Here is a 12,405-nt window from a genome sequence, read left to right as displayed (position 1 = left end):
CACTGCAGTCTAGTTGATACTCGTCTTTTTTTGAGTGCTTTCGTTTGTTTTCCTACAAACAATGGTCTGTAAATGAAAAGCATTTTTCCTTTATTTTCATAAGGAGAATGCTTTTATCCACCACAGGACAAATTCCAGGACTGTTTCTTCTGCCATTTAGGGCTATATGAATTTCCATTCTTTTCAGCTGGCAGAAAATTGGTAAGAATTGGTCCAGTTTGGTACCCCAGCTTTTATAAATGTGTCTGCTGAGGCTTGTAAGTGACAGGGAAAAGCAAATAGGACCAATAGTCCAAGGACTGAGGTATTAGCCTAGTATGTGGTGAACGTAATTTGCCTTAGGGCAGGTTTCTTGTGAAATTTCTTAGATAATTCACCAAGATTGCTTATTTGGGGATATACAGAATCAGACCCACTCTAAGCTTGGATGACAGTATGGCTTCTGTGTAAAAGTAATAGATCAGCATAGATAATAGATCAGAATGTAAGAGTTGCTTCATGCTACTGTTCTCTGTGATTTCTATCAATTAAAAGCACTCTGAGAATGTATATTGTTTGATTACATCTGTTGTAACATAAAGCAAGAAAGTGAAGATTTATTTTTTAGATTTTGTATGCTACCTGATCTTTTACTCCATAAATTAATGTAGTAGATAGAACAAAACATGGACTGAACTTCAGAAATACGTTCTATAGTACATACTTCACCTCGTGCTGAATACTCCAGTGTGCTAAGTACTCTGACCCCAACCAGCAAAACACATCAGCATGTGTCTAATTTCAGCTATGTGAGTACCACCATTGAAGACAACAAAACCTGCTTTGTTTAATTAGTCCAAAGTGTAGGATGAAAGCCTGTGTAAAACCTTTACCCTGTGGTTTGTTTGGGTTTTTTTTTATTCCTTAACCACAGCCATGAAATAAAATCTCTGAATATTTGGAAGTAATGTGTCTTCAGCTGTGACCACTTTACCTGTCAAATGACAGGTCAGCTGCTTGCTCCTGAGTTGAAAACACATTTGTTTGACAACCTCATTAGCATGCTTGACTTCCCTGTTACCTTTCTAAGGGAACTCCAAAGACAGAAAAAAAAAAAAAAAAAGCAGTTTTATTTAAATGAGAAAATATTACACCTGAACTGTAGAGATAAGACAGTAGGTGTCAAGGTCATTAGTCTAATTACAACTTACATCCATGACAAAATGACACATCCAGAGCCCATCAAGATAGATAAAGGGCTGTAGAAGAAGTAAGAAGAGAGAAGATGTCAGTCACTTCATCTAGAGGAGTGAAGTAGGATGGAGTCATCCTGAAGAGATTTTTTTTTTGCTGCCTGTGCACTGCATTTCCAGTATGAATTTCCAGGAAAGAATCAGAAGGGAGGACTGCAGGGGCACTATTCATATATTCGTATTTGCAAGGGCCCAATCGTCCTTTGAAACTACACACTATCCAAAGGGACCACTATGAAACAGCCCAGCTCTTCTCAAAGAGGGCAACAGAGGACAGACTAAGTTGGCTAACTAGGAGGATAGAAAACTACTGCAAGACCAGAAATAGAGTTGAGTGAGTGAGTGAACAAGCTGTCTGGCTAGGGTTTAAACCACGACACCAGGGAACTGTATGACCACTGTGCCGTGGATCTTGCATATTCGTTAGTCACACTGCATCGTATGTGCAAGCATAGAGTGTCTGCAGCATCAAAACATCTGTGAAAAAGTCTGTGACACACATGCTGGTTTTGTCCCTACTGGAAAATACACAAAGTCTTCTACATTTGATCTGGGAACAGGGTGAAGCTTACCCATGAAGGCCAATGTCTAACCTCTGCAGTCAGCCAGCACCTGTACCCCTACTTTTAACAATGGAGAGCATGTAGTCATCCAGTTGCAGAACATGCAGTCCTTTTCCCTTCCTCTTCCATTGTCATCCAGAAGGCACCCTTTCTGCTTACACTGAAGTACTCAGGAAGGTTGTTTTCTCATACATCTGCATTTACTACATGAACAGCCATGGCACAAGAGAAGTACCCATCTCTATTTGCAGGCCAGATGTAAACAGTAGGTCTGACAAGCTGAGCAAACTGTGACACTTAGAACAGGAAACTGAAAGAGATAGTGTTTGAGACCAGGCTAACATTCATGTAGGCTCATATAGGTCTGTGAGTCCAAAGGAGGCAAGTATCTCTACCTTAAAGAAAGGTAGAGAACTGAATCTCTACAAGCAGAAGATTGTTTGTAGATGGTCTTGGAAGCTTTGCACAGTTGAGTAATGCTTTTCCTTATTCAGTTTTAAGTGAATTGACCACTAAAATCAGATGTTTTGCAAGATGTACACGTGCTTGTAGTGTTGATTTTAAGACAATGTAACTAGTTGTCCTTTGTTTGGGAGGTGTTTAATTTCAACTGGGGCAACAAAAATTCATGAGTGTACAGACTGTTTATTTATTAGACTTCTGTGTTATCATGATATGAGAAACAACATACTTCAGCACATAGCTTGCAAGGATATGTGCATAAGAGTAAACTTAGACATGAGTAAGTGTAATGGTTTAATGAGCTCCCTCATCTACAAATGCATTTGGAAGAAAGATTCCAACGTTCGTCAGCATTTTTGTACATTTCATGCCAAGCAACTGAAAAAATACCTGCATCACAAACCCAGAAAAAAAACCTGACCAAAGAATGAGATACAAATAATTAAATACTATTATTAAGCTCATAATTACCAACAGGAGGACACAGAAGCACAAGATTCACATACAAGTTAAAAAAACTTGTATGGAGTTCAAGATTAAGGCAAGTTGCAGGCATATGAATGGTGTAAGAGTGGGTTACAGACAGAATGATCATTTGATAGTTGGGATTAGTTTAGTCTGTTTAGAGATTCTGAAATGTATGAAAACTAGAAATGGTCTTTCTACCCAAGAATTCAGAGTGGAAATGGGAGAATAAGCAATGTTGAAGCAAGTTTAGTCCTGGACTCCCGGCAGTCCTGCTTGCTTGAGTCTTCAAAATAAGAAATGTAAATAATTTCTGGTACTGGTGCTGTGTCTTTCACTTCTTTAAAAAAGAACGTCCGGTGGACTTAATAAGAATATTGGTCCCCTTATTTAACATTCATTGAGTCCTGAGTGGGCTGGAAATCTGTCAGTTGTGGGAAAGATGGAAGGACATTGCTGCATCACTAAATGTCTGAAAGCCCACTGCAAGATTGGCGGTACTGTTGCATCAATGGCAGAGCAAAACCAGACATGGATTTAGGGTGTCTCTTGGCACATGCTCCTTACACACAGAGAAGCTTTAAATCTAGTTTAGGGTTTTGTCGTCTCCTAAAGGTCAGTGTTAAGGAAAGCAGATATTTCTAAGTCTCTTTTCCATTGCCACACAGTGAAAAAGTGATCTCCTGATTCCTGCAGCTAAAATAGATTTGAGGTAAATTGTATCCTAAAATGAACAAAAAGTATTTTCCTTAAACTTACTCTCCAAATCACCAAAACACAGATTGTTTGGGATACCGTTGATACAGATGCCCAGTGACTTCCAGAGACAAATTTTTGATAGTGTGCTGTAGGTGAAAGAAGTGCTGGAATGTGTTGCATGCCTCCCAGGGTTATTTTTACCACATGACAGTTTGTTATTTTACAGCAGTGAATGGAAAGTTGGCATTCGACATCTGGGTATTAACACGCAGCATTCATAATGCAGAGCAGCCCACCTAAAGTCTGCTGTTCCTTCACAGCATCTGAAAGACTCCCAAAATTAATTTGTTTTACTAGATTACATCATAGTTTGTGCTGGTGGCCTGTGTTTTGTACAGCAGGTGAAGAGTTAACTTTGCTGTGAAGAGTTTTCATTGCTCTGAAGCTTTCATGTAGCATGCCAACATGAAATAATCTCTGAAAATGTATTTCCCTACTTGATGACAGGTACTAGCATGAGATACCAGGACGCTACTTGTTGTGCTCCTGTAAAAGAGAAGCCCACTGAGAAACCTGCTAAATCCTCTGTAAAGTGGCATATCCCATCGGTAATCAAAAGTGCCTCTGTTTACATTGGTTGAGGAGGTGCCCATCAACTCCAAGGAGTGATAAATTATTGCTGTAGCAGAGCAGCCTTTTTGGACATGTGAACTAGACAGACAGCTTAGAGCAGTGGATGCTGGATCCCCAAAAGGCACATGCAAGAGGCACCTGTGGCACTTTGGCACTGTAGATGTTCTTGGGGGTGAAGCACTGCAGGAAAGTGTCCAAGCTGTATGCGTGTTCTCTGTTCTTCACTCATGGCTACTCAGCTGCCAGCACATCCTGCTCCTAAGATTTGCAAAAGCCCTTTGGGTTTGTGGAGTGCTTCGCACTCTTGCATCCTGGTGGCAGGCCACGGCTGTGTCACCTCTAGGAGAAAGCTTCTCTATGCCGGTCCAGCATGAACAAAGAGTTCTGGTGTTAATGGTGGCAAGGGCAGGTCTGTGATTTGGACCACAAGTCATGAGGTCTTTCCTGGGACAAGCACGTGTCTTTGCTGATTGCTGTTGTCTTGCTGGTGAGAACAGGTGGTAAATAATCCCCCCACCCCAGCAGCTTCCATCTCAGGGTGCTGCTGTTCTATACTTACAAAACCTTGGGAAGTATTTTGGAAAGTGGTGTTGAACTGAAAGATGCCTGTAAGAGGGTGTGCAGGACAAACACAGCTTCTATTCACTTAACCTGATGGATCAAAAAAGATGCCCAGTGATGCAGAAAGAGACGTGACACCACCTCCCACAAGCAAAAGATGCCTTGGTTGTGTGAAGCATTGTGTTGTTCTGCTGTGCTCGACCTATGTCTGCTTACTAGACAGAGACATATGTATTAGACAGAAGTCCTACCCCAGGTAGCAGCAGATCCAAAATGGAGTAAAACTATCCCAAAACTGGCAGAATACTGTGATTGAATCTTTCCAGGGAGATGGTCAGATCTGAGTATTGTCAGAGAGGCTGTGGTAGGCCCTGAGGAGAACACCCTCAGTAAGCTGATTTGATATGTAGAAAATAAAATCTTATTAATACACTATCTTATTAATAGACTATGAATGCTTCACTGATCTCTGGTGTTAGATGGGGTCTACACTAAAATCTCTTCTCACTGCAGAGTCCAGCAAATACAAGCTCATGGTTCTGCTGAGCTTGTACACTCCTTCAAAAGCAGGATCATCTGATGTCAGAACCAGTTCCTCAGACCTTCTATAGAGCAGACAGTGCAAGCCAGGACTAGAGGTGCCATAAACCTCTCCTTTGCAAGGTCTCATCCGTTTCCCTCAGTCTGCCTCCAGAGAGATGAACATTTGCTGAAGCATATGCTAGCACAGAGAATAGTGTGTCTTCCAAGTGCATAGTCCACATGAGTGTGGGTTTTTTGCAATTTCCACATTGATGGCAGCTGTAGAAAATGGACAAGAGCACAGTTTGTTCAGCAATTTTGTGTTTTAGCTAGAATGCAGCTGTACACAAGCCCTCATTCTGCCTCTCTATACTGCACTGGATGAGCTCTCTAAGAATGACATAGCAAATACGAGTCCTCATATCCAGGCAGTTTCTCCAAATTCTTCTCACCTTATGAGGGAAGATCAAGCTTTCTGCTCAGGAGCTGTTCGTCCTCAAGCCCTCTGTCTGCTTCTCCACTGAGATCAGTCAATATCAGGTCTCATCTCCTGAAGCTCCAGAGATTAGTGTTTCAGCAACCCCTAAGGACTGTGGTTTCCGTAGTAGCACATCTTTCACCTCCCATAAAGATTCTGCTGGGTCACATTTCATATGTCATACATTTCTTAGGAAAACAGAAACCAAAACAAAACCAGGCAAGAAGCCTCAACAACAAGAAATCTCAGATTTCCAGAGGAACTCGCTCTGTGGTGTGATTAGAGAATTCTTCAGGACTTGCAGGATGGTCCCAGAAAAGCAATGAGTTCAGAGTTGCTGGGTGGCAATGGGTTTGAGATTTTTATTTATAGTAGAATATATTCAACTGTAGCACTCAAGAAGAAAAAAAACACAGCTTACTATCTCATTTCTGAAACTCAACCCATACTTAAAATAGAAGAATGGCATGCCAGTGCCTTAACGGATGCCTAAATGCCAGTGTTTAGGTTTAGGAGTAGTAACCTCAGGATTGTCCACAACTCCTAAACATTGCTAGCTTGTAATTATTTAATGATGCCTATCCATCTTTCAAAGTGAGCAAAAGGATTGACTGTTCAGTTTGAGCACAGACTCCCTCCACTCCGTCTATGTCCACTCTCCTCAACTGTGTGTACCAGATATAGTCCTTGATAAAGATACCCATTTTCCTAATATGGGAGAAAGATATAAAATGAATTCCAAAGCCCCATCTCTACATATCAAGGAATTTTCATTTCAAGTGTTTCTGACATTTCATCCATGTCAGTATGCTGCAGAGTAAGAGACATGTTCCGCAAGAAGGAAGGGGCATATAGGCTTAAATTCAGCCCTGGACAAAAGCAAGTTTTCAAGGAGACTTTTTTTAGCCTAATGTACTGTAAAGTAGCATCTGTTTCTAAGTGGATTAAAACCTTTAATACACTAGATCACATGCTACAGCCCTTCCTGAAAGAAGCCAGGTTCTCTGGGCCAGGTTCAGCAGGCAAAATGCAATTTCAATTTTTGCAGCTTTTTAATAAAATTGACGTTCTGTGCAAGGCTGGGTTTCTGTTGCCATACTAGAGGAGAACCAGTGACAGATTATCAAGTACAAAACTTCAGTCTCCTTGGCTTTAACAGTTTAAAGCTGAAAAATTCACGACTCTTTATGTGATGCTGTTTGCAAGATGGGGAAATTTATTCATATGTATTGTATTTATTCTTCATATGTATTTACCGTATGTGTTGAATCACCACACTCCCTCTTCATGCAAAACCATCTGAGATCTTCACGCTTCTTTTAAGCCTAGGAGAACTGACAGGGGTTTCCTGAAGCAGTAAATTGTGGTATAACATAAAGAGTAAGAATTGTTGACTTCGTTACATCTGAATTAAATCTTAATCATGGACCAAATGGGATTGTTGACTGGAGTAAAACAAAAAGAACTAGTCTCCATTCGTTTCCTTGTTATGCTTACCTTTACTAGAGCTGGATGGTTGGTTGGCTTCCCTTGTACACTGGTCCTACCACAGGGGGCAGTCCTTCCACACAGTCTGTGTAGCATTTGGTAGGTGGAAAAAACAAAATTAGGGAAATTTCGTAACAGAAAGCCATGTTTGTGTGGAGGTGCCCGGCACAATTTTGAAAAAGATTAAAAACCTGGTGTGTATTTACAAAGAGAAGGCACAGGGTTAGGCAACAGCCCGAGTTGATTTTATTGTATTGGTGCTTTACAGTGATTATCTACTCTGTCTTCACTGTAAATCAGAGGACTATCCTCTCCCCTGCCAAACCTTTCTTTATATGCCATGTCTGTGTCTGTCAAGGCCAGAACATGCAGCATACACAGGCACACAACACACATGCTCATGGAGCCCAGGAAGACACTGCTGCAGTTCTAATCCTCAGTACCTCCCTTATCCCAAAAGCCTGGGCTCATCCTGTATAACTGAAGAGGCTTAAATAAGTCACCTATATTTAAAGTGTTGTTTCCTTTGCTCTCCATATAATCAGTGAGGAAGAGCATAATTTCCAAAGCCTGTGTAAGTACATCTCTCTCCTTGAGTATAGGTGCTTCAGATAAGCGCCTTAATGTTAGCTGCTGCACAGGCACTCTCCACTGGGCCTCTGGGTGCTACCGTGATGCCAGTAGTGATTAATAACCATTAATTATGTATCTGGTGCATCGTGTATTTGTTACTCTAGGCCCTGCCCTGTCATTCTTCCTATTAGTCAGCACTTACACATATTTATGCAGAGCTGGGCTGGCTCGGAGTACAGTTAGAGAAGGAGTAAGGTGCAGTGTCTGGAGCCACCCAGTGGGCATTGCAAGTCTTAGCCTCTTTCTTTTTTAAAAGATCTGCAGTCTGAGAAGCACGTCACCTTCCCTGTAGGGTTCTGAAACTGCTGCAGTATGTGAATTCTAAGGCAAAACGTAATGCAAATCCCAGCTGGTGGTCCACAGAAAACAAAGACAGACTGGATGTGCAATCAGGATTCCTGATTGGTAAGAAAGGGACAACTGCAGTGGGTTTTATTAAGAAGCTGCAGTTGAAGAGTAAAAGAAAAGTCCCAAGGAGGCAAGTTCAGGAGCAAAAGAATAGTCTGCTGGCACATGTGTCATGGTCGCACTGCAGAAAAACAAATGAGTAGTAACAGGGAACCTCAGTGTGTTGGAAAATTGGTTGTAGCCGTCCAAGACCGTAACGCATTAAATATATAGAAATCAACAACCAAGGACATTCAGAGAATTCAGACCAGCATATTACAAACATTAAAACATGCTCAATAGGCATGTGCAAATATGGGCTTTGCAGGATGAAATTCTATATGACTCTGTGGGTTCCTACACCAGATTTCTATCAGAAGTCAAACTAGAAAACTAACTTGGTATGACGGGTGTGCAAGGGGCAACAAAACATATGGGGGAGAGGTAGGGAGCAACAAATGGAGACAGTTAATCAGTAAATACACTTGGATTAAAACCATTCCAGTCAGACTTGCATGGCCTCTCCTGTAACCTGTTGCTGTTGCTGCAGGTGAAAAAGGTCTCGACAGGGATGTCAAAGTACTGCCAAGCAGTAATGAGAAAAATCAAGGCTATTCTGCAAAACCAACAACATGAAAGACAAGTTCAAGTCCAGATAAAGCACAGCTTTACCACAGACCTTGATGTAAACAACACCCAGAGCTGCAGTTAGGATTCTAATGTAAGTGTAAGGGAGTGTGGATGTGTGTAACATTTTATAAATGTATTTAGAAAATTGCAAATGCAGTTTCCTTTAAATTTAAGGGTAATTACTAATCAGAACAGTGACTTTTATACAAGTCATCCTCACAACAACCCACATTGCAATGAGGAAATGGGCTGGCAGCCTGCTGATCTTTTCCTGTAGGTCCATCAGATAAATGGATAGTAATAACAACCCAGCCATAACAACCCAAGTCTTTTTAAGCTAAACCTCTTAGTTCCAAAAGAATAGAGGGAGAAAACGAAATACTGGTAGGTCCCAGCAAAAACTTGAGGGCTTTCCGACTTGTCTGATGGTCCATGAGCTTTGTGACTTGGCACACTTGGAATGGTCTTACAAAGGCAGAAGGCTCCTGAGTTTAGAAACACATTTCAGGCAGCAGCTGCTACAGAGCAGCAGTATGCCAGCAGCAGAGCCTGGCTCATAAGCCTCAACTTGCTGGTTGGGAAACCAGAGAATCCATTTCACCCTCCAGATGACATTCAAGGCAAGTCATACAGGGCTAGCCACTGATCTGGTCCTGCGAGGACAATCAAACCCACTGTTGACAAGACTGAATACCCTGGGGCTTAAGATACTGCTTCTGAGCCAGGGGTAGGTATGGTTTCTATCTATTACACTGCATTCCACTTTTGAGGCCATAGGATTTAATTTAAGACAATAAATAAGCAAAAAGCCATCATAGAAACATTGTGGCTTTAGGAAAGGCTGTAGCAGGACAAAACAATGGAGCTGCCACAGGCTTTGCATGTTGTCGTGGTTTATACCCTAGCCAGACAGCTTGTTCACTCACTCCCAGTGAGTGGTGCCGGGCTGGAAGCTATCAAGCCCCCCCCCCCCCCCCCCCGCAAGGCTCTCCCCTTCCCCGCTCCCGGAGGGATGGGGAGGAGGATCAAAAGAGTGCAACTCCCACGGGTTGGGACAAGAACAGTCCAGCAACCAATGTACAACACAAATCACCACCGCTACCACCAACTACAACAATGATAAGGGAAAATAACAAGGGAAGAGAATACAATACCACCAGCCAAGAAACGAGTCCCACCAGGAAGCCCGTGTCCTTCTGGGTAACTCCCAGTTACCCCCCACCCTGGACCTGACGTGCTGTGGTATGGAATACCTCCCTGGCTATCCTGGGTCAGGCACCCCGTCTCTGCTTCCTCCCGGCTTCCCCTCCTCCCTGGCAGAGCATGAGCCTCACAAAGTCCTTGGTCAGGGTAAGCATCACTTAGCAACAACCTAAAACATCGGCTTCACCAGCACTGTTCCCAGGCTGGAAGTCAAAACACAGCACTGCACCAGCTACCACGAAGGAGAAACATAACTGCTACTGCTGAACCCAGGACACATGTGTACTGTGTTTATGTGCCAAAACATAAAAGAGGAATGCCTCACGCCTTTGAGCCCTTACCTCATTGGATCATCTTTTGAAGAAAACTGTGGTGTCCAGGAGTAGGGTCCAGCATGAGCCAACTGTGGAATGTCACTATGGCAAGAACATGGTGATCCTCAGCTCTGCTTTCTTCATGTGCAATAACTGCACTTTCACTTAGGCAAGACCTGAATTTCTTGCCAGCTGCCAAAGACTGTAAGTCCTCACCAAATCACATGTAACTTCTTATGTCACATGTATGATCACTGAAAATCCAGTTTCAAAGCCATAGGTAACATTAAGCAGTCTTCCAGGCAGGCAGCAGTTGTCAGCCCTGCCTTGTATCATATTTTAGACAGGTAATTTCAGGAGCAAACACCCTACAGACAAAAAAAAAACATGTAATTCTCCACTCTTTGCTACTTACCATCAGCTTTACAAATGAGACTCATCAATCATACTGAAGCTATGTCACAGAAAAATCATCATGTGTGCCTGTTGAAGCCACCAGGGAAAGTCTTTCAGCGTTGTGCAGCATCCACTGTCAGGTAAAAAGTCCAGCTCAGTCTGCACAGAAATCTCTGAAAATTGTATAAATGGATGTATTGAAAACAGGCTCCTATAATAGAAGTCTTACTTCGCACCAATGTTTTGAGAACATTTTTTCTTAATTAGCTTTTTTTTTCTTAATGTTGGTAATACATAGTTTCTACTCAAAGAACTTCAATTGTCAGGGATTGGTATAGTCAAAATGATACCACAACAGGCAAGTGCATATAACAGAGGTATTGATGCAAAGGGTTGACCAGTGTACAGGGGGGTTGTACAAGGGTGTTGTACAAGGGTTGTACAAGGGGGTCATACAAGAGGGGATAAAGGAATTTTGCCTGTTTAACAGAAAACATTGTTTGCAAATACCTGTCAAGCTTGCCATGCAGTACCAGGACAATAGGCTTTTGATAAGGGGGAGAAACAGTCTGATAAGGGGAAGAAACAGACTGATAAGGGGGAGGAACAGTTACTTAGCTCCAGTGAAGACCAGCTTTGTGATTTGGACTTTGACCAGACTCCTAAAGAGCATGCGTGACGGCTAGAGGTGAAAAGGTCAGTCTCGAGGAAGACTCATTTGCTTCATCTTGAAGACCCTGGCCCATGACCATGGGGGGCACTGTGCAGGTGCAAAGGACCTTCTAGCTCATTAGAATATGAAGCGGGGATAGGACATGAATATGTGTAAGTGTATTGTGCAACCTTATGAATATATATAACTTTAGAGAATAAATGTAGAGGGAAACAACACTGAGGCACGCATGCCTTTGGAGGAGCTATCCCACATGCTTCTCAGCACTGAATAAAAGCATACCTACTTTACAACTCTGACGAGTTGTGGAGTCTATCCGCGTTACCGGTATAACAGAGAGACACTGCTGTGTCCCCCTGGTTTGTTAAATGCTTTCATATAAAACTCACAGAGCATGAACATGAAAGCAAAAAAATCATTGTTACAGATACAAGAGAGAAAGAACGCCAGAACTAAACACCAACTGAGAAATGTCTTTCTCATTACCCGTGCCTCAACTTTTTCCTCACTTAGGACTGGAAATGTAACAGCTGACAAATACTTTGATACCTACAGGCAACAAGCAATGCAGGTGAAAGCTGCAATCTGACACCTTGGCACACAGTGCCCAAGGCGTCCAGGGGTCCCAAGACCAAACAGATTTCTTGCGCTCTGTGTAGGTTGCTGCACACGACTTTCTTGAAGACTTCTGTTGCACAGGATTTTGTAGGCATTCCTTTCACTCTTCAAGAATTGCAAAGAAGGAGGAAGAGCAGACTACCTACCTTTACTCCCTCTCAACTGCAAAAGAAGGACAGGAGAGTGTGCTGTGGTTCTTGGGTAGTGAAAACAGCTGCTTAAATACGGTGTGTGACAAATGAAGATATTTAATGAACAGGACGGATCGTACAGGTGGCCCCATGGTGCAGACACCTGTGCTTCAGCAGGCCCCAGCAAGCAACCCCAGACCTCCCTTGGGCACCATATTTGTTTTATGTGGCACAGGAGTACTGCTGAGTTTTCCCAACTAAATCATGAACTTGCTTGTTTTGGTGAAGCTGGAGTTCTAGATTTGCTTCATGTGCAA

General features: G+C 42.5%; 1 protein-coding gene across 5 annotated transcripts in view; it reads left to right on the top strand.

Moving 5' to 3' along the window:
* The window catches only part of PALM2AKAP2 (PALM2 and AKAP2 fusion), a 265,897-nt gene that overhangs the window by 60,673 nt on the left and 192,819 nt on the right, over positions 1 to 12,405 (top strand). The window lies entirely within an intron of this gene.

This window comes from Pezoporus occidentalis, unplaced genomic scaffold (assembly GCF_034315485.1).
Source record: "Pezoporus occidentalis ecotype Australia unplaced genomic scaffold, CSIRO_AGI_Poc_V1 ctg286, whole genome shotgun sequence".
Classification (NCBI taxonomy): Eukaryota; Metazoa; Chordata; class Aves; order Psittaciformes; family Psittacidae; genus Pezoporus; species Pezoporus occidentalis.
The sequence above is the reverse complement of the archived record's forward strand: the minus strand, read 5'-3'. Positions and strand labels throughout refer to the sequence as shown.